At 39.0% G+C, this 25,222-nt stretch overlaps 1 protein-coding gene across 12 annotated transcripts in view; it reads right to left on the bottom strand.

Annotated features, from left to right (window-relative positions):
* The window catches only part of BAZ2B (bromodomain adjacent to zinc finger domain 2B), a 204,921-nt gene that overhangs the window by 115,203 nt on the left and 64,496 nt on the right, over positions 1-25,222 (bottom strand). The window contains exon 1 of one of the 12 annotated variants that reach the window (XM_063116507.1): positions 2,692-3,123. The exons of the other annotated variants lie outside the window; for them this stretch is intronic. The gene's annotated coding sequence lies outside the window, so the exon portion shown is untranslated. Of the gene's footprint in view, positions 1-2,691; positions 3,124-25,222 lie in introns of those variants that run through there. 12 annotated transcript variants of the gene reach the window in all.

Raw genomic sequence — 25,222 nt, 5'->3', positions numbered from 1 at the left:
TTGATTTCCCAAAAATATTGGAATGAAAAAGTTAATGCTAATGGTCTTTATGAAAGCAAATATAACAGGTGGGTGAATCTTCATCCGAGAAGAAAAAAGGAAACCTCAAAAGACGTTAACCTCCTTAAACATATAATACTAACCATATGTCTAGATTACATAATATAATGGTTAGCATCCTGGACATTGAATCCATATGCAATGCTATACTATTTTCATATCTTTCTTCAAACACATCTGAGAACAAGAGTACCTAAGATTTGGTTGAGACACAGTAACCACATAAAACAATTGAGATAATTGACCAGAGGAAAAATATCCACTATACAATAGTCTGTTGATCAGGCGGTCTGGTCATATAGTTTACTGCAAAAGGTTAATATTAAATAACTTTGGCACATCCATTGATAAAGCATCCTGGTCTGCACAAACACCAAACACCCATGTGCAGAACCTCATCAATGATTAGTTAATTGATTAGTTAGTACTGAATATAGGCAGTATGTTATATCATTTTTGCCCAATCTGCTGCCCTCCAGGTGTGTTGGACTGCAAGTCCCATTATCATGGTCATACATGCTCTGGATAATGGGGAGTTGTACTCCAACATATATGGAGGGCATCGGGTTGGAGAAGGATGTGATATATGTTTAACGATCAGTAAAACAAAATGAGGACACAACTGGAAATACAAACACATGCTAAAGATCACACAACTACTAAAATTAAACCACTGAATATTTATGTACGTATGTATATACACTGTGTAATAAAATGTGCATAAGACTTTTGTATGGATATTAAAGTTCAGTGGTTTAATTATAGTAGTTGTGTGCTCTTTAGCACTTGTTGGTTGTTTTTAATGATGATGAGTGACATATTTGTAAAAACTGTTTCTCACAGTTGTCTCTGTAGTAGAATGACAGCAATAATTTATGGCACTGGGCATATTTAGTCTCTAAAAAACAGTAGGTCAGAGCCAACGATCCCATGAGTTCTAGTCATGGAATGAGGTCCTCCCAGTCCCCACTAACAGAATGGGGAAAGTGATTTTTGCTGAATCTTCTACTGCACCCCACTCTTCTCACTCTCTGAACACTGTGAGGAGGAAGTGAAATTGGCAAAAATCATATATTCTGTGAACAGGAGCCTCACTCAATCAAAATACCTTGCATAGAAGGAACTCTTCAATGAATGGAAGGACATGATTGGATCCAACTCAGTTTTTTAGGAGGTATTTACAAGCTTCTTGGTGACTTTATCCGTGGGGAGGGGGGAACCTTATTTGTTTCTGAAATTTCTCTCCCATTTCATAATGTTGGGTGCTTCATGAACATGACTTATTATGTTGCTCCCTAAAAACTGTGTTTCTCAACAGCAGACATGGTTGAGGGCTGCTTGGAAATTTAATTTCCAACACCCTGCTCATGCAACTACAAAGCATCACACATGTGTAGAATCTCATTTTACATTCTGAGCTGGGCAAATACATATTCTGAACCAGGTAACGATGATCTCTGCTGAGCACCTTTTGAGATTACCCTTTCAATAATGCTGTCAAACCAATAATCAAACCTTGTGATACCCTTACTTCCTTTCAAAATCCATTGCCACCTGATTTGACAACCTAAGAGAATTTACCACCCACCCACAAATTTACATAGACATCTGTTTACTGAGTTTGAAGTGGCTTATCCCCATTAAGGTATGTGTATTTTGCAGTTTTGGTTAAGTCATTTTAAAAGTTATTCATTTTAATTGCAGTTTGTACATGGCGCTCCCTATGGCAAATATTGTTCCATGCCGCTCTTTGTTGCTTTCTTCTACAAGCCTCAGTTTGGTTTTGAAGCTGGTATAAAACAGCTGATATATGCCCCTCAAACAGCTAACATTCACCCCTGAGAATATGCAAATTATAGACACAATTGAATCAAATTGAAGCACTTCAAAGCCCCACTAATATCAATAAGAGAATAAGGATACGGTTAATTGTTTCTTATAGAAATCAATGGGACAAAAATGCTGAATTTCTGGTTGGATAATATCTTGTTTGGAAAACCAAAAACTTGAATGACATTATTGATGACCCCAAGTTAAATCTTGTATACCTTCCTACCTTTCCAAATCCACACTTATGCTATACAATGTAAGCTATATGGGAATGAGCATAACAACTTATATGCAAAGTAAAGCCTAATTTTTTTAAAAAAAATGGATTGTGCTTTAGTTCAGAATTGTACTAGATGTGTAATAATCATTCCATAGGTGATAGCATAACTAACTGCCTTAAAACATCTTGTTTCTTCAGCTCCTATAATGTGGGAAAAATTTCCCATCTACCCTCCCTAACAATATGTGGTATTTCTTTTTCACAAGAATATACTTAAGATGCACATATTGCTAACAAAAAGAGATGGATTAAACATTACAGCACATAGGTAAATTCATACATGCTTACATTTTTTTTTAAAAAAATCCAGCTGTTAAGTACTGAAGAGGCTAAACAAGTCCCTGACTTTAAGAAGAGGAAAACAAAACAAACAGGGAAAAGCTTCTGTAAAATGAAAGCTTTTAATCCACATTCCATAAACATTTTAAACGCACAATTCCCTAGTTTTTTTTTTTAAAAAAGAAAAACACTGAGCATTCTTCCCTTCACAGACGAACAGAGATGTAATATGAACAGCTTACTGTGGATAGTGGTTTAATCAGGAAGTAGCCATTATCCTTTCGATACAGAACAGTGACAGCTCTCCAAAACAACAAGCCGTGATATTTCTTTTTTTCAGTTAAGAGGAATGAAAGAACACATACTATTGTATCCCAGCTTTACTGACCCCAGAGGTCAGCAGATGTCTATTATCAAAAGCTATCAAGGAAGCATAATCCGAAGCAAGCATTTAGAGCGCTCTATTTGTGGAAACACCTAAAAATCTCTCTAACACAACCTCTCTCTCCCTATGTTACTCACAAAACATGGCTGTCTTATTCAGAGATTAGCAATTATTGTAATGAGATACTGCCGGAGAGGGTCAAATAGTACTTCCTGCAGTTTACACATCTTGATTTCCTGGTAAACAAACTGAAAGGCAGGTGGAGCACTTAGATCACCAGTAAACATCCTTGCTCATGTGACCAAAACCAACCCAGGTGAAGTATGTGACTTGCAAAATATAAGGTAGAAATTGTACTACTGAACTGTGGCAACACCCTATCTGAAACAATTAAAACCAAAAATCACTCTATAAACAAAAGGCGTCTTTTCCCCTTTAATAAACATGTCACTGGAAATGGGTTTTTTTCCTGGATTATATTCTTCCTTTTGCTACAATTAGGAAATCAAGTTCCTGAAATTAAATAAAGCTTAAATGTTCACGAGCATTAAAACTAAAAAGAAACCATTGCCAAACTTCTCCGAGAACAAGGAAGCTGCAGCCGGCATAAGATTAAAAACAGAGTACATACATATGTGTCTTTCTTGGAAAAACAATTATACAAATACGAATGCCAAATAGATCCATGTAAAAGATTATAAGTTTTTAGTCTTTTATTTTTCCACAGGAAAAAAAATAAGTGATGCTCTAAAAGAAGTATTATCAAATATATCACATCCTGACAGAATAAAAAATGAATTTCCTTAAGTCTGGTTTGAAATGACACTGAAACTGTATGTAAACAATATAAAAATCGCTGATTTGAAATGCTTCCAAAGATCAACTTGTCCATCTTCTGTGTCAAGGCATTACAACACCTTACAAATAAATTGACCCCAATGTAGTATGCCACAGACAAGAAGCAAAAGTACAAGGTGCCTGCCCAAGTGACAGATGGTTTTGGTAAACCAATCATTCGTAGGACCAGGGAGAGTCAAACAGCCACAGGTAAAACAGGTAAAACTACCTGACAGATTGGCACCAATCAAAAGTATCACCAATGTCTGAATGGGAAGTTCATGGTTTGCTTAATTGACTTAATTATTGCACTAAAAAAGTATAGCGATAAAAGTGTCTGCAGACTTTGTTAGGTAACTGGAAAAAGTGTAAACATCCAATCATTAATCAATTTTAAAATTCTACACTAGATTCAATGCAATATACTTAAGCAGCACTGAGAACAGCAGTCTAATATCAACTTCAGTATAATCTAAACTTCTGAACACACTCACCAGCCACTAGAATGCTGCATAGGCAGAGCTGTACTTTATGACTGGCATAGGTTTTCCACCAAAAAATGGCACTCCGCTGTAGGAGTAAGTACATGATTCATATCAGCATCATGTTACACATGTTACAGCAGGTGATCTTGAGATGGTGATGCCATTTCAGTGGCGTCCTTGGGTTGAATGTAACATAAAGTTCTGCCCTATGACACTTCGGCCGTTTCTACACCTGCCTTTTTTCCAGGGATAGTTCTGGGATCATCCCTGTGCATGCAAATGACACACAAGGGATCCCAGGAGCAGACAGGGATGATCCCTGCATTTTCCTGGGATAATCCTTAGGTGTAGAAAGAGCCTTGGTCCTCCAAAGTACACTAACCATCACTGAATCTGAGGGCTTACATGTGAACTTAAATGTGTCTTTATCAATATGTATGGGTGGTGGAGGGTTTGTTTGTCTGCTTGTTTTGGTTTATTTAATACTAAGGACAGGAGGGGCAATTTTCATTATGACTGCAAGTTTAATCCTTCCCTCAGCAACTGCGATCCTGATGAAACAAAACCCTTTCCCAAGCACACTGCAATTTGCCTTAGAAAAATGGGAGTTTTCCCCTCCCCATAAACTAACTGCAAGATACAGGGATGTGTGATTTTCATCTGGATTGCAGCCAGGAAGGTAAGTGTAAAACCTCTGTGTTGTTCCATGAAAAACATGCCCCCTCCACTATTAATTTTTAAAAACAAAACAAAAACCCAGATATATTTGCTAGCAATGAAATTAGGGTCACATCTAGCCTAACCCTGTGCCTGTGAAAACTAATCAGAATGAACCTTATTACTAGTGAGGGATTCAAATCCAATGTGCTTTGATAGCCCAACAGATGGTAAAATCGACCACAGGCAAGCAAAGGCTAGAGGGTGGTTTCCAGGAAAAGGGTGGAGCTCTGGCAAGAAGAAAGGAACGATTTGTCATCATTGTCCCTTGCATAAAAACATTTACAGGAGGTGAATAATTTTGGAAAGAATTTCACCATGCAGTTATGAACATCACAAAGCTCTCATTAGGTAAAAACACTTTGCCACGGACAGAGAAGCAGACATAATACTAGACATTGATGTATACAGATGTGTCATGGTCTTACTGTGCTAACAGCACAATGTAGGTGTAGGTATTGAGGTCAGCACAGTAAGACTCTGACAGATGTACAGCTATGTCAGTCTTTCCCCCCACCCCTACAACACATACTTGCTCTCCATTGGAAAAACTGTGTTTTACCCACTTCCTCCATCCACACCAGCAGTGCTATACATGTTCAGAGGTGGGTTTGTCTGTTTGTTTTACTAAGGAACTGATTAATAATTCATTCTTGAATGGCTACAAGAGATGTGTTGTTGTTCTTATATCACCTTTAAGTCTCTTGGTCAGTGCTTCTTTCTTTTGAGTTCTTATCTTTGGAATTCCTTTGAACATAAGTCTAACTCATGGTTGGGGAACATGCAGCCCCTCCTGCCCCCACAACAACAAAATTGGTGGCAGTAAGAAAGCTGGACATTTGCCATAGAAGGCTAAAGTGGACAAATTTGGCTGAGCACAAGCTCCATTTGCCAGTTTTATCCCTCTGTAGTGGTTTGCCGCCACCCGATTCAGCAGCATGGCAGCGTGGGGCCTGCAGGAAGGTTCAGAGAGGAGTAAAAGTGGCCCCCAGACACCCCCCAAATTGCCCACCCACCCCAGCTGCATATTCCTCTATAATTTGTACATTTACCCTTATATACCTATGTATATTACTCTTCAGTATTCTTTTTTTAAACCAGTTTGCATATAAGCAATAAACCAAACACCAAACAACCCACACAATAAAAAACAAACAAATGTATCCCACCAGGTAGAGATACATACAAAAGTATGATCATTCATATGACACAATGCATAATTATGTATTAAAATCTGAGGACTCTTATTTTTCCGGCCATTCTACTTGAGATATCCAACTTCTCTAGGGGGACGTGGGAAGGGGAAGAGGCAACAGGGTGTATACCATGCGCAAGAACATGGGCTTGTTGACTGTTTTCTACAGGATTAGGGAATCAAAGTAGAATGTACTGATAAAACTGAGAAGTGGACTTTTTTCAGTGTTGTTCAGTAAACTCCTGCTCCCGTGTCTAAGACACACAGCAAAAACAACAGACAATAAGATCCATGATTTCATAATAAATCTATGTTTGTCTATTCATGTCAGTGGGCCATTTTGAAAAGTTAAGGGGCAGTGGAGGAAGTTATATGAGCATACAATCATGCTACTTGGGGCGGGGGAAGCAATGAGAGTGCAGTTCACTAAACAGGAGCAAAAATATACAGAGCAAACATTTGAAAATGGTGTCAATGAACTAAAGGGAGCGAAGGAACAAGGAATGGGAGGAGGTGGATACAGGGAATACACCTGGGAAGTATTGTATGGATAGGCAGGGAATGGCCACACTTGGTGAAACAACAAGTAAATCACTTTCAGGTGAAATAACCTGAAAACCCAGTTTTTACGGAGGTTGCGCTACATCTGTTGAGAAGCATTCACAGCACACCCATTGCACAAGACACAGGCCACAGCTAGACCTAAGGTTTATCCTGGGAACATCCAGAGTTCGCCCCTGCCTGAGCACTGGATCCCCTGTGTGTCACCTAGGTGAACAGGTTTGACCCCTGGACGATCCAAGGATAAACCTTAGGTCTAGCTATGGCCACAGTATCTGTACATGTTTTGGCAACCCTGGAAAGACTGTGCTATCAAAGGAATTTACTAAGGTTTGGAGCATTGCCCCTGTTGCAGAGCTGTTGCACCAAAGCCATGTCACAACTTCTAGCCTTGTGCTGATATTGTGGGGCAACCTACGATGCTGAACCAGTAGCAACGAACTCAGGAGGTTGTTGGTACAATATGTACATGCCCACAATGAATCACACAGACTTCCTATGTCACCAAGTTCATGCAAGCCCAACAAAAGATACTTGCATTGGCACTAGATACTTGTGTACAACAGCTTAGGGAATCCAAGTCTAGACAGACGATGACAGATTGTTATGTGTATGCCACATATGGTTATTAGTGATGTGGAAGCCCACTCACCCCAGCTCATATCAGACTGGCTTGGAAATGAGATGAGGGTCTTTTTAATTATTGAAAGAACCCGGCTTATTTTCCAAGCCAAGCCAAAGTCATTGCTCACGCTCTCTCCCTTGTCAACCCTCCCTGCTAGCCGTTTTGATACACAAACACCTCCCCTTCCCTTTAAAGGCTTGCCAGCTGGTTAGGCGAGGGCAGCAGGAACTAGTAGGGCATTTGGAGGCTATGGAGAAGTTATGTTCTCATGCTTCATGGAGAATGTGGGAATTGCTGCTCCACTCCCTTCAAGCATCAACCACGCTAGGACAGAGTTGACCACTTCAGTGGCTTCTGTGACATCGCAGGGGTCTCTGGAGTGAGAAAAGAGGCCCCAATTGCAGTGAAGCATGTCTTTCCCATACCCCAGGATGTTGAAAGGGAGTACAAGAGTTCTCACTCCATTCACTCCAGCACTCATCCTGCCAGGAAATGGACAATCACCAGGGGCAACTGCTGAGCTGTGGACCTCAACATGCCAACCACCAACCATTAATACTTGTACTATGAAAACTTTTATTAATTAGTGCCGCTCTGTGGAAGGCACTTTAAATCAGTCCAAGTAGTGGCAGACATTGTATTATTTAGTACACTGTTTTCTTTAGTATGTTCATACTCCTTCTTTCTTCTGTCATGGAACTCAAGGCAGTGTACATGATGTTTCCAAGCAATCTCCAGACCACACTGACCAGACCCACTTAGCTTTAGTAAATTGTATCATATGTCCCTCAGTCCATCCCTGGGACAGTATGGTAGTACTGAATTCACTGATGAGCAACTGCACATAGTTCATATGGACCCTGTTCAGACAACATGCTAAGCCATGGTGGTTAAGCATTTTGAGCTAAACATTATGGTTTAGCATGCCATGTGAACCATTCCTAACCATGGCGGCTACATAACCAGCGGCCTAACCATGGCTTAGTGTATTGTCTGAACAGGCCCATTTTGTCAGACACCACAGGAATTTAATGCAGCTTCCAAATGGTGGCCACAACAGATAAAATTTGAATCAGAGGTGGGCAACATGTGCCCCCCCCACTTCCTGGTGCAGCCCCTGCATCCGGGTGTGGCCCCTGTACTGCTGAAATTCACAGTGGCAGCAAAAATATCAGGAACAGGAATGGGGAGCATGTGGCCCTCCAAACATTGTTGAACTCCCACCATCCCTCCCACGAGGGCTGATGGGATTTGCAGCTCCCTAACATCTGGGGACCACACTTTCTCTACCTGTTTTAAAGACTAGCAGGCCAGTCAAAAGTGTACAAGTAAGTACAAGAATACAATGGATGTGTCCAAACAATAGCAGAACAATACCAGGATGGGGGAGAATCTAGTAGTAACAAAGCAATTTTGAACTACATATCTCAAAACTTGCTATCACAAATTCTCTAAACAGGATTTGACCAGGGAACTAAGAGACTATAAGGAATACATCACATCATCTCTGAATTCCAGCTACCTATATTTCTGGCTATATTCCATAACAAAATCAAGACATGGCAAGGTAAACAATTTAACACTGGCTTCTTACATTTTTCCAGTATTTTCATTGCTTATGTTATTGCTAGCCCAGAAAGAGCATTCAGATTCATAGTCTGTTATAAATGTGGCCATTTATTTTTTTTGTTATTTTACCAGATATAAGGAAATTACATTCCTGTATCAGCTTTATACAGAGATGATATGAAAAAGATTGTATCTGAATATTTGCTATTATATAGATTAATAAAGCTCTGCTTGCTCAGACTGACAGCTTTCAAAAGGTTTTTATCCTAAATTTCTCCCCCATAGTACATGAAAAAGGAACTGAATTCATACAGACTATCTCCACTGTAATGCTAGTTAATTTGTACTAGGTACTGTGTATTAAAATATTCATTAATATACAGCTCTTAAAAGCTTTAAGGACAGAAAAGGGAGGGGGAAACACTGATTCAGAAGCTTTGTTTTCCCCCCCTAGAAAATACATAAAAGACTGTGAAAGCAGTAAATATATATCCTTTCATTTATCCATCAACAGAAAATAGACACACCAGCCTGTGAGAATACAATATTCATTTTGCTGCAGCAGAACAGACATTGCATAACAATGAGATTTGCTAATGAAATCAACCATCAACCTGGAATACATATGTATTAAACCAAGACCTCAGTGTCATTTTCTTTTTGCATCGTTTGTTCTTTCTCTGATTCAGACCCCCCCCCCCCGACTATTTCAGTATTTTGTCCTCCCTTCAGTTTTCACGGCTTCAAATATATAGCACTATTGTACGACATTGCATAAATATTATAGATGCAATGCTTTTTATTTTAACACGTCCCCCCTGCTAAATGTAGATGCTAACTGCACAGGTTCCATCAGCATTGCTAATGTACCCTTGAAGGAAAAATCAATGGGTGCTAAGGAGACAAAGGAGGTTTATTTCTCTGGAAAACTGTTGGGAGTATTTCTTATCAAAACTGTTTACCATTTAGACTATGTAGGTGTACAAACACGTACTAATATACAAGACCATATAACAAAGTTTTAGAACTAAAAGAGCATCTATCTATACCAGTTCAATTCAGCCTTTCTTGTCCCCTAATAATTACAAATGGCTACAGTGAAGAGCTATAACATGCAATTATATTTTCATTCACTGCTATGCAAGAAGACCCCACTACCTTATTAAATGTGATTAAAATAATCTTAAAAATTCTATAACACATATAGTATATACTCATCTTCTGGGCATACACGAGTTATGTATCTGAAAAATAGAATTCCAAAAGCTATTTTTAAATTATTTGCAGAAATTGCTGACAAGCAACAACATTATTTCGTGAATGTGAAAGAACAGCTCTTTAAGAAGAAGCTGTTCATCTGAAATATATAACAATGCAGGTTTTCAATTTTCTGAAATATATTGTTAGAGTGCATAAACTGGGTTTAATTAACCTGCACAACTAAGAAAATTATCAGTACATCCTTCTGTTGATGTAATTAATCCTAATTCATGGCACCAATAATTTCTGAGATAGCTGTATTGCTACTAACTAAGCGAATAACTCATCAAGCGGTGCTGCTGTAGAACCCTAATTCATACTGACACAGCTTGTGTAGGAGACACACAAACTACACTGAAATTCACAGGGAGGATTGGTTGGTAAACTGTACTTGGACATTATAATGTCTTTGAGTTGGCTGCTTTTTTCACTGGTCTTAATTCACACTTTAAACTACCTTCCTAATTTAAAAAAAATCCCACAGATAATAATAAATGTAAATAAGGGCTTGCTTGGAACTATCATCCATCTAAATCTTGCTCACAGAGTATAATTCATTGTATCTAGTACAATCAATGGAAATGTTTCTATTGACTCCACAAGGTTTGCACCCTGGCATCCATCATGAACATTTGTGCTGGCATTAGCATAACATTATATTGTGTTCTGCCTGGGGTGCAGCAGTTGCTTCCTGCCACACATCCGGAGCAATTATATGTGGGTGCAACAAATTTTAGGAATAGGTTACATGTCAGATCTTTCATAAATTAACATTTTACTTGAATGTCTGCATATGGAACTGCCCTGTTAGACTGGAGAATTAATGTTTCATTCTTGGGGAACTAAAAAACTAACCCTGAATAACAAAAGTTGAACCAAGTAACAGAATTAACAGAGAAAATTTATAAAAGAAAAATCAGGATCCAATAAATGGGTTTCACAACATGGCCTGAAGATAATGGCCAGCACTTAAAGAACTCCATGAACCCAAGGGGGATTTAGAGGGGTTTTTTTAATCAGTGGTTTTCTTGTTTGCCCCTCCTGCTGAATGGGAAACAGCTTAGAAAATTAAGGGCAGTTTCAAAAGCTTCCTGTGATATGGCATGTGGGCTAACTCACAATTTAAATATCATAAATTCCACTGGACAAGCACAAGCCTAAGTAGCTGTCCAATACGATTAAAGGATCTATAGTTATTGTAATTTCTATTACAGGCAAACTTACTGTGGGAATATTTAGTCAGCCATTTTTTGCTCAGAACCTGGTGATTTTCAATCCACCTGGAAGTGGATCACCAGAGGTATAAATTGTGTTTTGGAAATGGGCTTGCACAAACTGCTCAAGCAAAGATTTTTAAAGCTTTCTCAGCTTACAATGGCCAACAAATTGCAGTACAAGCTCATATCAAAGAAGACCTCCATCAAATTCCTTTAAGGAAAGCATCCTTCTCACACTTTGCGCACTCAAAAGTCAATCTTGCATTCCTTCTGGGTCCAAACGGTCTTACTGAAGTCACAAAACACTTGGGAGTTCAAGGAACTTCAACATCAATCCTGTTTCTGTCCTGTTTTTTTTTAAAAAAAATTACCTGTCACTCTCAAGAGTAAAGTTCTATGATGCTTCCAAAAATCTATTGTAAAAGCAGACCCACTTAATGCTAATAACTAAAATGCAACATGTGAGCAATAACCTGCTCCCAAAATTTATAGAAAATTAATCTGAGTCACCATTTTCACAAAATTTCCAGGCTTATTTTTCTTCCCTGAACAGACACAGTTAAATTGAGACTAGGCTCACTTTCCAAAGCAGACTACAACCTCAAGGATTTGAGATAGAGCAGATTTTAATGCAACAACCTTGACCCTGTAAAGCATAGAATCACTTTCCATAGTGATGAACTATGACAATTCTAACAATTGTCAAGGGGGGTAAGAAGTATCCCAGGCAGGTTAAGGTTGTGAAATGCTTTCAATTTTAATTTTAACAATTATTTATTACTCTGCAATATAGGTCAACCATCCAATTGAACACCATGGGATATGCTTTAGGACCACGGGCAGTTCTCATTGGTGTCAATACTTCCACCTCAGCAGATGGCCCTTGGAATATACAAAAGTCATATCAGTTCAAGAGATTGTTACCTGAGGAAAAGAAGATTCTAAATTAGCTAGTTAGAGAATGCTTAAAAATTATATGACCCAGATTTACACAAATATTTGAGGAATTAATCATGTATCTGTCTAACATAGTAACCTTTTCACAAAGCTAGAGGTTAAAAGCACAGAACTTTCTATATCACAAAAAAATGAATTAGAGAGCTATGAAGTGAGCTCAACATTATTGGAAGCTTCTAGGATACAATCCTGAAACCATTTAAATGAAAAGGACAATTCCAGAGAAGGTGTTTTGAAGAGGGTAGCCCTTTAAACATTTTAAAACTGATGTACAAGTACTTTAGCAAATCTTTGAGTTGGCAAAAACCAAATTAGAGCCTTTTGAAAATAATCACAAGACCTCAATGTACAAATTTATCCGTATTCATAGTCTGAATTCATATTTTCCAGATGAAGAAGGCAGTGCTTTCTTGAATTAATCCTGGCTCATACAAGGCGACTACCATAAAACAATTACTCTACTAGAGGATTACATTTGCATTGTTATTCTCCTGTTCTAGGTTTTTCCACAAACAGTTATGGAAAAATGGAAAATAGCCTTTTTCCTCCTTGATCAAGCTAGCCTCAACAAGCATCCCAAAAAGCATCTTTCCCTGTCTTCCATTACAGCAGGCTGCTTGAAAAGCCAATAACAGGGCTTTAGCAGGCAGACATTTATCAGCAGAACAGCATGGTTCTAGCTCCCATTAAGCCATGAAGTTACCAATCCTTTAAGTCAAAATCAATAAACTACATCGCGTGGACATTTAGCTCTGATCTAGAATGATCCATTATGTTAGTCTTTTCCAATCTGATGTCCTACATACTTTTTGGACCACAACTTCCAACATACCTGACTGGAGCTGGCTGGGGCTGATGGGGGTTGTAGTTTTAAACACTGGTGAGCACCAGGCTAGGGAAGGCTGCATTATGGCGCAACACACACCATTTAATCGTCCTTTGATAAAAGGTTCTGAGGATGTTCACATACTGCCATGATTTCAACTATCCCTGTTAGTCATTGGCATGTATTTATTCCGTACTTCTGTTTCTAAACACCTTATTTTCTTTTACGTCCTGTGGGTATTCAGCAGTAATGCTAGCTTTAGGGCCTAGCAGAGTCACCTTTTCATTTTTATGCCTTTTAATTTTAAGCACGAGGATACCAAGTGAGAGGGGAAAAAACATTTCTAGGGCTCCCCCCTCCTCATTCTGTAAAGCAACCACACTTAAAAGCTGTCGTTTTAAACATTTAGGTAATAAAGCAGGCTTATGTTTCTTTTATAATGAAACAGCTCAATTTGTCCTGAATTATGATGACTACTATTTATCTACTTTTAAGGAATAAAAGCTGAGGACAATTTATTAAAGCAAGAGCATAACTCCTGAACACTGGAAGGTCACAGCCTGTGAGTTGAGCTGCTAGCAAAAACATCTCTGATGCTCCAGAGCTGCCATTTTTCTTCCTTGACAAAGACTCCATCTGCCACAGAGCCATTTACAGCCTCAGAGTCAGAATATCAATGATTTCCAACCATTCTGCAAGTCTGCTTTCACCTTGACATCACCTCTGTAATACATCTAAAACAGATGATACATACATCCCTTCTGCAAGCTCCACGCCCATGCTTTATACAGCTGATAGGCATTTAAGCCATTTTCTGATGAGCCATTTTATATTCTTGCCAAATTGGAAAAGATGGGAGTTTAAAACTAGAATGTTTAATACTTTTATGTCTTGCCTACGTGCCTTAAACAAGATACAAGTCTCCTCAAAATGTGGGGACAGAGAGTACAATAGCCTATCTGGATATTTAGGGAATGCTTGCAAAATATTTGGAAAACATGCATGAGCTCTGTATGGCAATTCAGTGTATTTAATCTTTATAAGTCGCACAACTCTCTGCTCTGACTTCAGTTATCCTTTGGTAGCCTGCACGGTAAATGGGAGAAATAGCAAGGTCAGGTAGTCCACAAGGAGGAGAGAGAGAGACAAAACTATGAACAACATGTTACCTTGTCTCAGTTACAGTTTTTCACGCTTCCCCCCCGAACTCCTGATCTACGCCAACACATACAGAAATGGTGAACTAGGAGCAGACATGCCCTTGCATTCTGAAATTCTTACCTAAATCTTTCTCTCTCTTTCTCACTGATATCATGTCAAAGTAATACCTGTAACAGATTGGAACCTCCCCAAGGTAGTAAAAGGCTTATTATAAAGTGAACAGAGCCATGTGTTGTCTGATATACGTTGCAGTAAAATGCAGAGCATCCTTGCTGCCCAAATTGGGCATGGCCCCAGCTGAGGATGCGATACTCTGCACATTTTTGATGCAGGAGGCCCCACCACAAAATTATGCTATGTGTTGCTGCAGCATGGGAAGGACTAGAACCAAGGCTGCCTTATCTGAAGCTTTTAACAGCCCTTGCCATCTGTGCAAGCTTCTCTCGTCCCGAGCTTCCCATATTCTTCTTTTTTTTTACTCTCACTTCAAGGTACCAGAATTTTAAGTGCTAATAATAAATATGTAATGCACTTGTCGTCCCTGGTTTTAGGGCATTTGGTGTACACAGTTTCAATTTTCTATCTGTAATTTTAAAAATACGAAATGATTAATACAAATATAAAGTAATAATGCCTCTCCATAAATTGAGGCTTCAAGAAAGAGATTCCACTCCTTGTCCTGATTAAAAAGGAAATCACATGGTTTAATTATTTTCAACTGGAGCTTTAAGCAAAAGCTGAGAAAAAAAGTAACCTTCTGAGCCCAGGTATTCAAGCCAAACATAATTTGTTATCTTTGTGGTAGAATTTCTATTTTTGTCCCTGAGACTAGCTACCCATGCAGATAAATTGTGCTACAAAGATACTAGACTGTACCATTTCACACTCTGGGTTGTAGATCACATTTGATTGTTTCCAACAGAAACCTAGCATATCAGGGAGAGAGTTCTAGCCTAGCCTTCTCCTTAATCTGTTAATTTCTTACTTACAAGTAGGGGTCCTTTTAGGTGGAAGTACGGGGAATTCTCTACTCGGTACAGCCCCGGGAACTCTGTAACACTTGATAGATCAACTCTGAAACAGAATTCATGTGATTCAAGTAATAGAGCTAAACCAAATCAAGGTAGCACAAATTCATTATTAATAATTACAATCTTTGCCACTATTTTGGAAGATCCAACTGCTCCAGAAGTTGGCATTTTGACTCCATAGTACCTAACTTCCATTCCTTCCATTAATAGCAACGAAAACCTATTATTCTTCCTCATCTGTCCTTTGGCAGTAATGGAAACCCCTGAAAATTTCATCATCAACATAGTCCCAAAGGCAGGCATAGCTCTTTTCCAAGGTGTATACAACAGTATATACTAGCACTGTTAGAGCAATACCTCTACCAGACACATTCATACAACAACTGTTATTAGAATTTATAGGACTACGTTCCCATATTTGGACTGGTGCTTATGCTTTGGCGTTATGCTGTAACTGGTGATGGTGATCAAGGTTTAGTGTGCTGTCTGAACATGGCCATAGAAAAGCAGAGGGGGGAACCTAGAAAAAAGCAAATGTAAAAAAACAAGTTAATCCTGCAAAGAATTTGGAAGCAGGTACAGGATAAAGTCTCATGTAGAAATGCCCTATGTGAAGGAACTACAAAGATTACAAAGATCAGGTGTGCAGGAGGCTGCAAACGGACAAGAAATCACCCTCCCTGATAGACGCCTGTGGCAGGAGTTAATTGAATACCACTTAGAGTCAGTATTTACTGGCACATAGTATAATAGCAGAATCAGGTTGTGAGAAATCTAGAGATCATACAAATAAAAAAATAAAGACAAATAGGGACAAACCATTTGTTATTTTGTTTCTTTTAGACTGTAAGCCTGTAAAAACATTGTTATTAATTTTGTACTTGACCTAGCAATTTTAGGCATATCCATCATCATCTTGTTTAATATTTTTTATTATGTTCACAACAATCCAAAGATGTACCAACTCACTGTTTTCAAAAACTGAGAACTGCAGTGCTACAAGCCCCACTGATAAATAGATTATACAAATCTACATCTACAAAACACACAATTATGATTATTATGATTATTGTTTCATTGTTATAATCTTCATCATCATCATCATCATCATCATCATCAATAGAAGTACTTAGCACAATTCTCATCTTGTGTTCTTGACAAGACTGAAGCTTCAACGCTAGATATACTTAACTGGAAGTAAGACCCTCTCAGTTCAATGGGACTTTTTCTGTGTACATATCTAGGTTTGCACTGTTAAGGAGTATTACCTTATATAGTAAATGCAAGTTCTCAAACCAATGTTTGTTGAGGTCAGGGAAATGTGGAAGCAGCGGCCTGTGTCTACTCAAGTCTACTTTGGATATAAGTAGACTTGTAGAGTGCTGTTTGTGCAACTGTATTTGCAAACAGAAAAAAAAAATCTTTAAGAACTGAAACACTAGTTGTTCGATACAAAAATAAGCAGAAAGAGCATTCCATTTGATGCCGGTGCAAATTAACTTTTAAAACTGTCTTCCCTATACTTATAGACCTATTTAACATATTTATCCCTTAAACAAGCTACACAAACGTAGTTGTAAACAACAATTGCTTTGCAAAGTTTCAGCACTTCCTAACCAATAGCAACCAATGGGAATTCTCAAGGTTTTATTCAAATATATTACTGCTATTTAACTGATAAAACCAGCTGGTCTTCGTAATAAAATGATACTACAGGAAATTCAGTTTACATCTGAATTCTTCTAACTGCCATCTGTACAGTAAAGCTTAATAAACTACTTATTCCTCCTAACAGGTGTTAATCATCAGCTGATAATCAAAATTTGTTCTTTAACTCTTTAAAGAAAATGGACACTATGAAATTCTAAGCATCTCTACTCTGATGTAAGTACTGAGTTCAAAGGGACTTACACCCAAATGAAGTGGCCTGTAGTCCATGAAAGCTTATGCCATAATGACTTTGTTCATCTTGCCTATAATCTAGTTATTAATAGTGGTACCAGCAAATTTCGGAACAATCGCTCTTGTGCAATTAGAATTTTATCCCCTTACCATAGAGTTACTTTAGAATATTTTGCCCACTCATCAGAATACAGTGTATCTCACTATAAAAAGAACATATGCCTTCTGTCACTTTAATAAACATTTACACTAGAACAAAGATACTTTATACTATTATTATAATAAATAATAAATTTTAACTTGGTGTTTTAAATTTGCAATTTTGCATTGCTGCTGTTTTTATCTGGTTGAGCTTTTATATTGTATTTTATATTATGGTTTTATACTGTTGTTTTATACTTTGAATGTTTTTAATTTTTGTGAACCGCCCAGAGAGCTCCGGCTATTGGGCGGTATAGAAATGTAATAAATAAATAAATAAATAAAAATAAATATTGATTTTCGTGGAATATACTTCCAAGTATGAATGATCAAATATTAAATTTAATATCTTATTTGCTTTTAAGTCTTTGTATTTTATGTTATCTACATACAGTTATAGAGATATTTCCCTACTGCTGATATTCAGCTGTGATTGCTGTTGCTTATGAAGCCAAAATGGCACCGCCACTACACACGAGGGCAGAATCATAATACGCAGAGACATCTCAAGGTTTGCAGAAGTGCTTTTGTTATTGTTGTTGTTGAAAAAAAAGACCCTAAAGGTGTAAGAATTCAAAAATTGCCAAACGAAGACTCAGAATGCCTACTCGTGTCAACACACTTTCTGGCTGTTGGGGTGGGTAAGCGGAAAAACATGTGGGAAAGGGAATGTAATGGAGTATCATGGAGGAGGGCATGGCTGAATGAACAGAAGCACTCCACACTGAAACATTTTGTTGGAGTTCCCACTTGCATAATGTAGTATCAAGGTTTTAATAACACAAATACATGAACACTGTTTTGGAAAGTTTGATTTCTGATATCCCAACGATCCGGTTTGCACAATCACTGCTGCCCACCATGGCTTGTTTCAGCCATGGTGAGCTACAGTGTGCGCCAACGTGCACCACACAATTTTTTAATATTCAAACCACAGCTTATCACATCATCCAAACCCAGTGACCGTGGGTTATGCGAGGATTAAATAACTGTCACATTAACACATGGTCTGTTTAACACAAGGTCCCCGAGTTTATACAACATGATAAGCTGCAGCTTGAATATTCAAAATGGCCACCAGCACGCACTGCTACCCACTGTGGCTTAAATAAATCACAGTGGGCTATTTGATCGTCAAACCAACACCCGGGGTCTGTCTATATGAGTTAAAAGCCCTGTAGTAGCTGCACAGTGGCGCTGTGTCAGTTATATGATGCAGCAGCCACTGAGGGGTTTTCCCGCAAAGGTGTGCAGTAGAAAAGTCGGGGACTTGTCCTGACTTTTCCTGTCAGAGTAAAGTCAGTATGGCTCTTCCACCATTTGTCCTTACTCCACACTGCACTGGGGGCATTCCTGGGTGTAAGACGGCCTCCCATAAGTCACAGGAAGCCGGGTCAAGGGTGGGCACAGTGAACCAAATGGCAGCAGGAAAGTCCGCACTGCCTCCTGTGTCGGGATTTTGCGATGGCACCTCATAACAGCAATAACAGCAAAAACACGGGTTTTTAAGTGGGGGCAAATTGGCGGCATTAGTAGCTAATTAACAGAATCCAATGTTTCTTAAAAACATTTGCTTTTTGTCTTCTTTCTTTTACTCTCACAAAGATGGTTGATGAGGAATATAATCGCATAATCAAATAGATGCAACCTTTTTTGTTCTGCAGTCTTTTGCATCCCTGCTGAAGTAAACATGTAAGAGAAGAGTTCTTAATTTTTACACTTCAAAGTTTTGGTGTAAGGAAGAAGATAAGAGAATTTAATATTTTCATGAACATACTAGGCAAAACAGTTTCATTCTCCATTGCCAATTTTCTCCTCCAAGCTCATCTGTATTCTGTAGTCACACAATGCAGATTTTACTTAATCTTTACTGCTGATTTGTCAGCAAATGAGTCTCTGAATTACAAACACCAAGCAACTCTATATTCATTTGCAGTACTTCAACCTTAATATTTGTCTCTTTATAATCTACATGTATGTTTTGCAAAACTACTTTCTTTTTTTAAAAAAATAATCTTGAGATGTGTAATTACTTCTTGCCTTCCATTTTAAACAGTTTTACTTATTGCAAACACTTAAAACGTTGTGTAGAGATCTTATTCTTTTAGGTTTCTCAGTTATAATTATTGTTATTATATAGAAGCAAAAGGTTTAATTAAATCTGCAGGTGCCGCACACATACAAAGTGGTGGATTTTTTTTGAACTGTCTGTAGAAAAAAAATAACGGTGTTTCCATAATATTTCGGGATATTAAAACAAAATTTGAGGTTTCATGCTGGGTTTGGGAACACACAATAACCAGAATAACATGAATCGTCATCCTTAAAGCGAGGGAAGAAAAGCCATAATATGGGGTGTTTACATGAGTAGACTCCCTACTGACTAATGAGAAAAAATCAAAAAGGTCTCACATCAGTCAAGTTTGCCCTGAAAGATCTTTTTAGCAGCCACACCCCGAGTGTCAAAAGTATCAAAGGAGTAGTTAATTGAGAAAGAGTAATTTGTACTTTAAAAAAAAATGGTATCTTTATATAAAAAAAGGAGTCTTCCTAGTAGCAAGTTAGGAATATACATAATGCATAATATGATTCTGCCAAACAATTTCTTATGGTCAGAGGTTACACTGAGTAGGATGGGTTATTATCAGATGTTCTGAGCCCCACACCCTTGCTAGGAGGTATATTTCTGACCCATGCAGAGCATGGGGCAGATCAGGGAGTGCAAAATGAAAGCGTAGAAGTGCAGAGGGTAGATCAGCCCTTCTGCATCCTTTAAACTCCTAATGTGTGGATGAGCAAAAGGGTCAGATTGAAATAGCTAAATAACAAGAGGGATCTTTTTCAGGGTCTAGCAGTCAAGGTATTAGTTAAACACAAGAGCCCTATTCAGTAATTCTTACACCACCCATGCGATTAAGAGCAGAAGTGAGCCTGATGGCCCCACCCCCCTTGTGACCCGTCTCCACAGCCCTCTACGCGCTGAGGCTGACATTTTGCAATGTGTGGAACCTACCCTTCTCAAGGCCAAAACAGATATCACATAACAAAAGCTAAGCCTGTTGTTCATTTTTCCTCTAGAGCAGGAGCAGAGGGACCAAGGGAGATTTTAAGAGCCCCACCCCCACCCTCATGCTGGGCACCAATCCAAATTGGGGGCCCTGTGCATACTCTAGAGTAAAATAGAGGGAGGGGGAGAGAGAGAAATTGCTGTTAAGACACAGATATAAAGTAATATCTGTTTTAGCCTCCCTGACAAGGTGATAAGGACATAACAACAGGGGCAAATCCAACTTGTTTGTCCCTGCGCTCCCCCTCCTGCATCCTAAGTGGATTGGGGAGTTGTCTGAATTGGGATAACACGTTCATCTTGAAGTAAGGGGAGGTTGACAATGAGTTCTGGGTGACCCGAAATATACGAATAAATAGTAGGACTCATTAGGAGTAAAGGTTAGTCCACATAAGTGGCTCCCTAAGCGCTCATAGATTTAGGCTGTGTCTGTCTGTCACTTGGAAAATACACAAGGCCATGTCTGCTTGGTCCTCTTGTGCAGTCAAGTGTACATCTAATTTAGATCCGTGATTCCTGAACCACACAAAAGCTGCTCTGAATCCGCTATTGGCCCCTGCCTATCTGCACTGCAAGAGGGCCAGAACATTGGGTCAACCCAGGGAGAAATGTAATTGTATGGTTCTCTCATGTCATATTAGTCCTGTTCATAGCTAAATAACTCATGTCAAGCAAAAACAAAACAAACAAAACCAAAAACAAATGGTGGGTGAAGGAAGCTCCTATTTAGCTATAAACTAACCGTGGTGCCCTTTTCCTAATACTAATCTTGGATACTGCAGTGCAGGTCTACCCAACGTGTGATCTACTAAGCCAGGGGTGGGCAACTCTGGGAGATCTGGAAACCATTCCCCCCCCCCCGGACCCCTCCTTGTGGTCTGCACTCCCTCCCAAAGGTGCTAGAAAATGGAGGGGGAGATGAAAAATAAATAAAAACAAAATGGAATCTCTAAGTGCCTCAGTGTTGCAAAAGGATCAAATCAAACTTGCAAACAAGCTAATTTTAACGCTTTGGACATTCTGTAGCAGCTCCAAATGCCATTTTGTTGGGGGGGGGGGGGGGAAATAAGCCTTTTTGAGATTTGTCCAAATTTTAGTGGGTGGCAGGGGCTGTACTGGAAGCCTGTGGGAGTCTCATGTTGCAATCCCTGCACTAAGTGAAACATAGCCTACCAGTTATGTATCATTCCTTGGCCAGTCTCCTCTTTTGCAGTCCCAGACAAGAAGCAAACATCACTGATGTTCATCAAGGCCCTGGTAGTCACCATATATATAGTTGGTGGGTTATATTCAACCTTGTGCACACCTGCAGTTCCCTGACTCTTTCCAAATTGTGATGGGCCAGACCACGTTTATTTTGGGAAGAACACTTTACACTTGATAGTTTGCCCAAGAATACTTAGTCAGAACTATTAAACTCAACAAGTAGCAGATATTGTGGTAGAGCCAGATTGACCAGGAGTGGAAATCAAGAATTAGAGGGTGGGGTGGGGGAAGATGATTTTTCCAATCTCTCTTTCCTCCTATGGGCCTCTTTACTCTGTCAAAATCTCTTCTAGAGCATTGGGAGACCCTCTGGAATAGTGTGGGAGGTTGCTCTGCGGGCTGCAAGGGGAATCAGCAAAAATCATCTTCCCCTCTCCCTTCCTCCAATGGAAACCTCTGTTGGATCAGAGTCTCTTCCGCCAATGGAAGGAGCCCTTCCATTCAACCCACTTTCAGGTACTGATCGTTTCCCAGTGTCTGTCATCTGAAGCAAAACTGTAATCCTTCTTTTCTAAAATCAGGTGTTCTGCTCCTCATATGGCATGGATTCATCATTCCAATCCCATTTGCCAACTTGCCTGGCTCTGCGTTTCCTGTAGATGCTTGCAAAGTACTTACATGTAGCAGGTTAGCTTAGCATCTTCCTCCTGTTTTGCTATCACATCACGAGCACCCTGCTAAGCAATGTATTCACTACAAAATTGTTCTTTTGACCTTTAAATCACTTGTTCCCTCCTATTTAATAGATTTGCTCTCTCCATACGAACCTGGCTGTTCTCCGAAATCAGCAGATGCTACTCCCTTTCCCATTTCTAAATATTTTTAAGGTTGTACGGAGAGGCTTTAAATAACTTCATGTTCATCTGTGGAACATGCTGTCAGTTGCAAGCAGAAAGCATTCCCAACTTGCGGGCCTTTTAAATCTAACCTTAAAAATTATTTCTTTTAGTCAGCATTTCTAAAATGATTGTTTTAGCAATTTTTTTTCTGTGCTACCAGATCTAATTTTAACTTTACTGATTGTAAAGCACCCCTGGGATGCAGGCATGAAGGTCGCTACTGAAATACAAGATTGCAGAGTATCGTAAAATATTCAGCTTGCACTGAATAAGGGAAGCTTAAGTGTTGCCCTGCACAATGTTGCTTGTTATGCAGTTAAAACACAGCCACACACAGAAAAAAAAATACCTATCTTTATTCTTGACTACCAAAGACAGAAAACAAACTCGTTTTCAATCAGAAAGGTTATAAAATTGTTTCAAATGTTTTCTAGAGGTAATTGACTCTTTCTGACAATCAAAAGTAATGAAATAATAGAGATGTCCCTAAAGGTGTCACCTATGTGCCCAGCTAGATGTTGCCTATACACCCAACCAGCGCAGACGCATAAACAGACACACTTCCTATGTCCAAAACTTTCTATTTTCCAAGTGCATGATTGGCTCTGACCAAAGGAACGGAAGCTCATTTATTTATTTTAGGATTTATAAAGCATTCCACATCAAAAGATACTGGGGCAGTGTACAACAAATTAAAATATAAATAATTTACAATGAAAGCAGAAATATCAATAAAATGGTGGCTGGAATTTAGTAGTCAAGAAATTTTGCCCATCTGAAAAGGGTGGTTTTTTTTAGCAAACACTGAAAACAAAATAATATTGATGCATGCCTGATCTCCGGTGGAAGGACATTGCAGTGGGCAGGAGCCAACACACTAAAGGCCCTATTTCTGGTTTTTTCAAAGTTGGTTCTCCAACCCACTTGGTAGTACCAGGAGAGCTACCTCTTCACAATACTTTGGTGATTGGATAGGATGATAAGGGGGAAGCGGAGTACTCAAGCTTTGAACTTGTGTTTCTCAACCAGAGCAGTTCCACTATCTTATTGCAAGCCATTCTTGAAACTGAGAGAGACTTTACAAAGTGGTTTGTGATATGACATGGGAGTCTGCTGGTCACAGGGTTGCCAACTTTCTCAGAACATCCCTGCTCCTTTTTTTAAAGTCAAGTTTGAGCTGCAGGTAATGCTATCTCTGTGCTGTGAAAAGCTTCACAAAAGGATTTCTGTGCATCAAGCTAAATGACATTGCAATGGCCAAGTTGAGCAGGTTTTTCCCTGATCAGTTGGCAATTCTAGCTGTTCAATTAAAAAAAAGCAAACATGGACTTAAAGACAGGCTTCATGACTAGAGGTAAGGCAGGAGATCCAGGTAACAACACTGAGTTCTCTTAGATTTAGCAAATGCAAATGAAACAAAGGGCTTAGCTGCAAAAATATCTAAGATGTTAACTACAGTGGTTGGTAAGGCAGAGGGAGCCAAAAATGCAAGGCAGAGAGAGCAAAAAAATGTATTGGGGAAAAAGATCTGAATAGCACCATCAGCTCAGAACAGTGGGTAGCACTATGTACTAAGGCCCCCATGAAGTCTGTGTCACATGGAGGCCTGGTTCAGACAACACGCTAAACCATGCTGCTTAACCACAAAATGGTAAGGGAACGCAATGCATTCCCTTAACCATTTTGTGGTTAAGCAGTATGGTTTAGCGTGTTGTCGGAACCAGGCCAGAGTGAAAGAAGATGCCTTGAAGATGAGACACAGCTGGATGAGACACAGCTGGTATGTTACTCCAGTAAAGCAGAGCTTTTAAAATTGTAATGTGAATCCTAGTTGTTGGAAGTCTAGGAGCCACCAGAGGCACCTACTTGAATATGTGGTGGGATTGCAAAAGTTTTGGGTCTAGGTCTTTGCTTTTGCAGTGAGGTCACACAACAAGTTATAACACTATCTGCAAAACTGGGACTACTGCATAAATAAGACATCAAAAGCTCCTGACTTTTTCTGGACAGCAACCAGGTTGGTCATCGCTGCTAACTGTAAATCAGCAAAAGAACTTTCTCTTATCATATGGAAACAGAAAATTTGAGACCATGAACTAATGGAGAAACTCACTAAACATCTTCAGGTACAAAGAGTCCATACACAAATTGACACTTTTGATGGAATATGGTATCCTTTTATTGAATTTGCTAAAATCGAGAGGAATAAATGACAACCTCCTAAGACACACAGGACTCTTTGGCATGATCTGTTCAGAAGACTTGATCAGATAATCCTGTTTGCATCAAATAGAGATCCTGAGTGATCAAAAAGACTGTAAAGAAATTGACACACAAGTGGTGTATTTGGGTTTGTTACTTGGAAAAATTCAACTTTTGAAAAGGAAAGGGAAAAAATAGTGGCAAATCCTCATGAGCACTGACTGCCTAGCTCACGTCTTGGAAAGTTTTTTTGACACGAGGGCCATATTCATCATGGTATAGCATTATGTCTGAATATAGGCACTGAATTCTGGTACCAATTTAGCCACGACATCTGGATTTCAGGGGAGGAGGGACAATACTTTAGCTGTTGCTGCTAACACAACTTGTATCTGGTGTTGCCAAGCCACTTCTTCTCCTTCATCCATGCCTCAGCATAGATTAAAACCAACTCCCCTCAAAACTTCAAG

The sequence above is a fragment of the Elgaria multicarinata genome, chromosome 2, assembly GCF_023053635.1.
Source record: "Elgaria multicarinata webbii isolate HBS135686 ecotype San Diego chromosome 2, rElgMul1.1.pri, whole genome shotgun sequence".
In the NCBI taxonomy this organism is placed as follows: domain Eukaryota; kingdom Metazoa; phylum Chordata; class Lepidosauria; order Squamata; family Anguidae; genus Elgaria; species Elgaria multicarinata.
The sequence above is the reverse complement of the archived record's forward strand: the minus strand, read 5'-3'. Positions and strand labels throughout refer to the sequence as shown.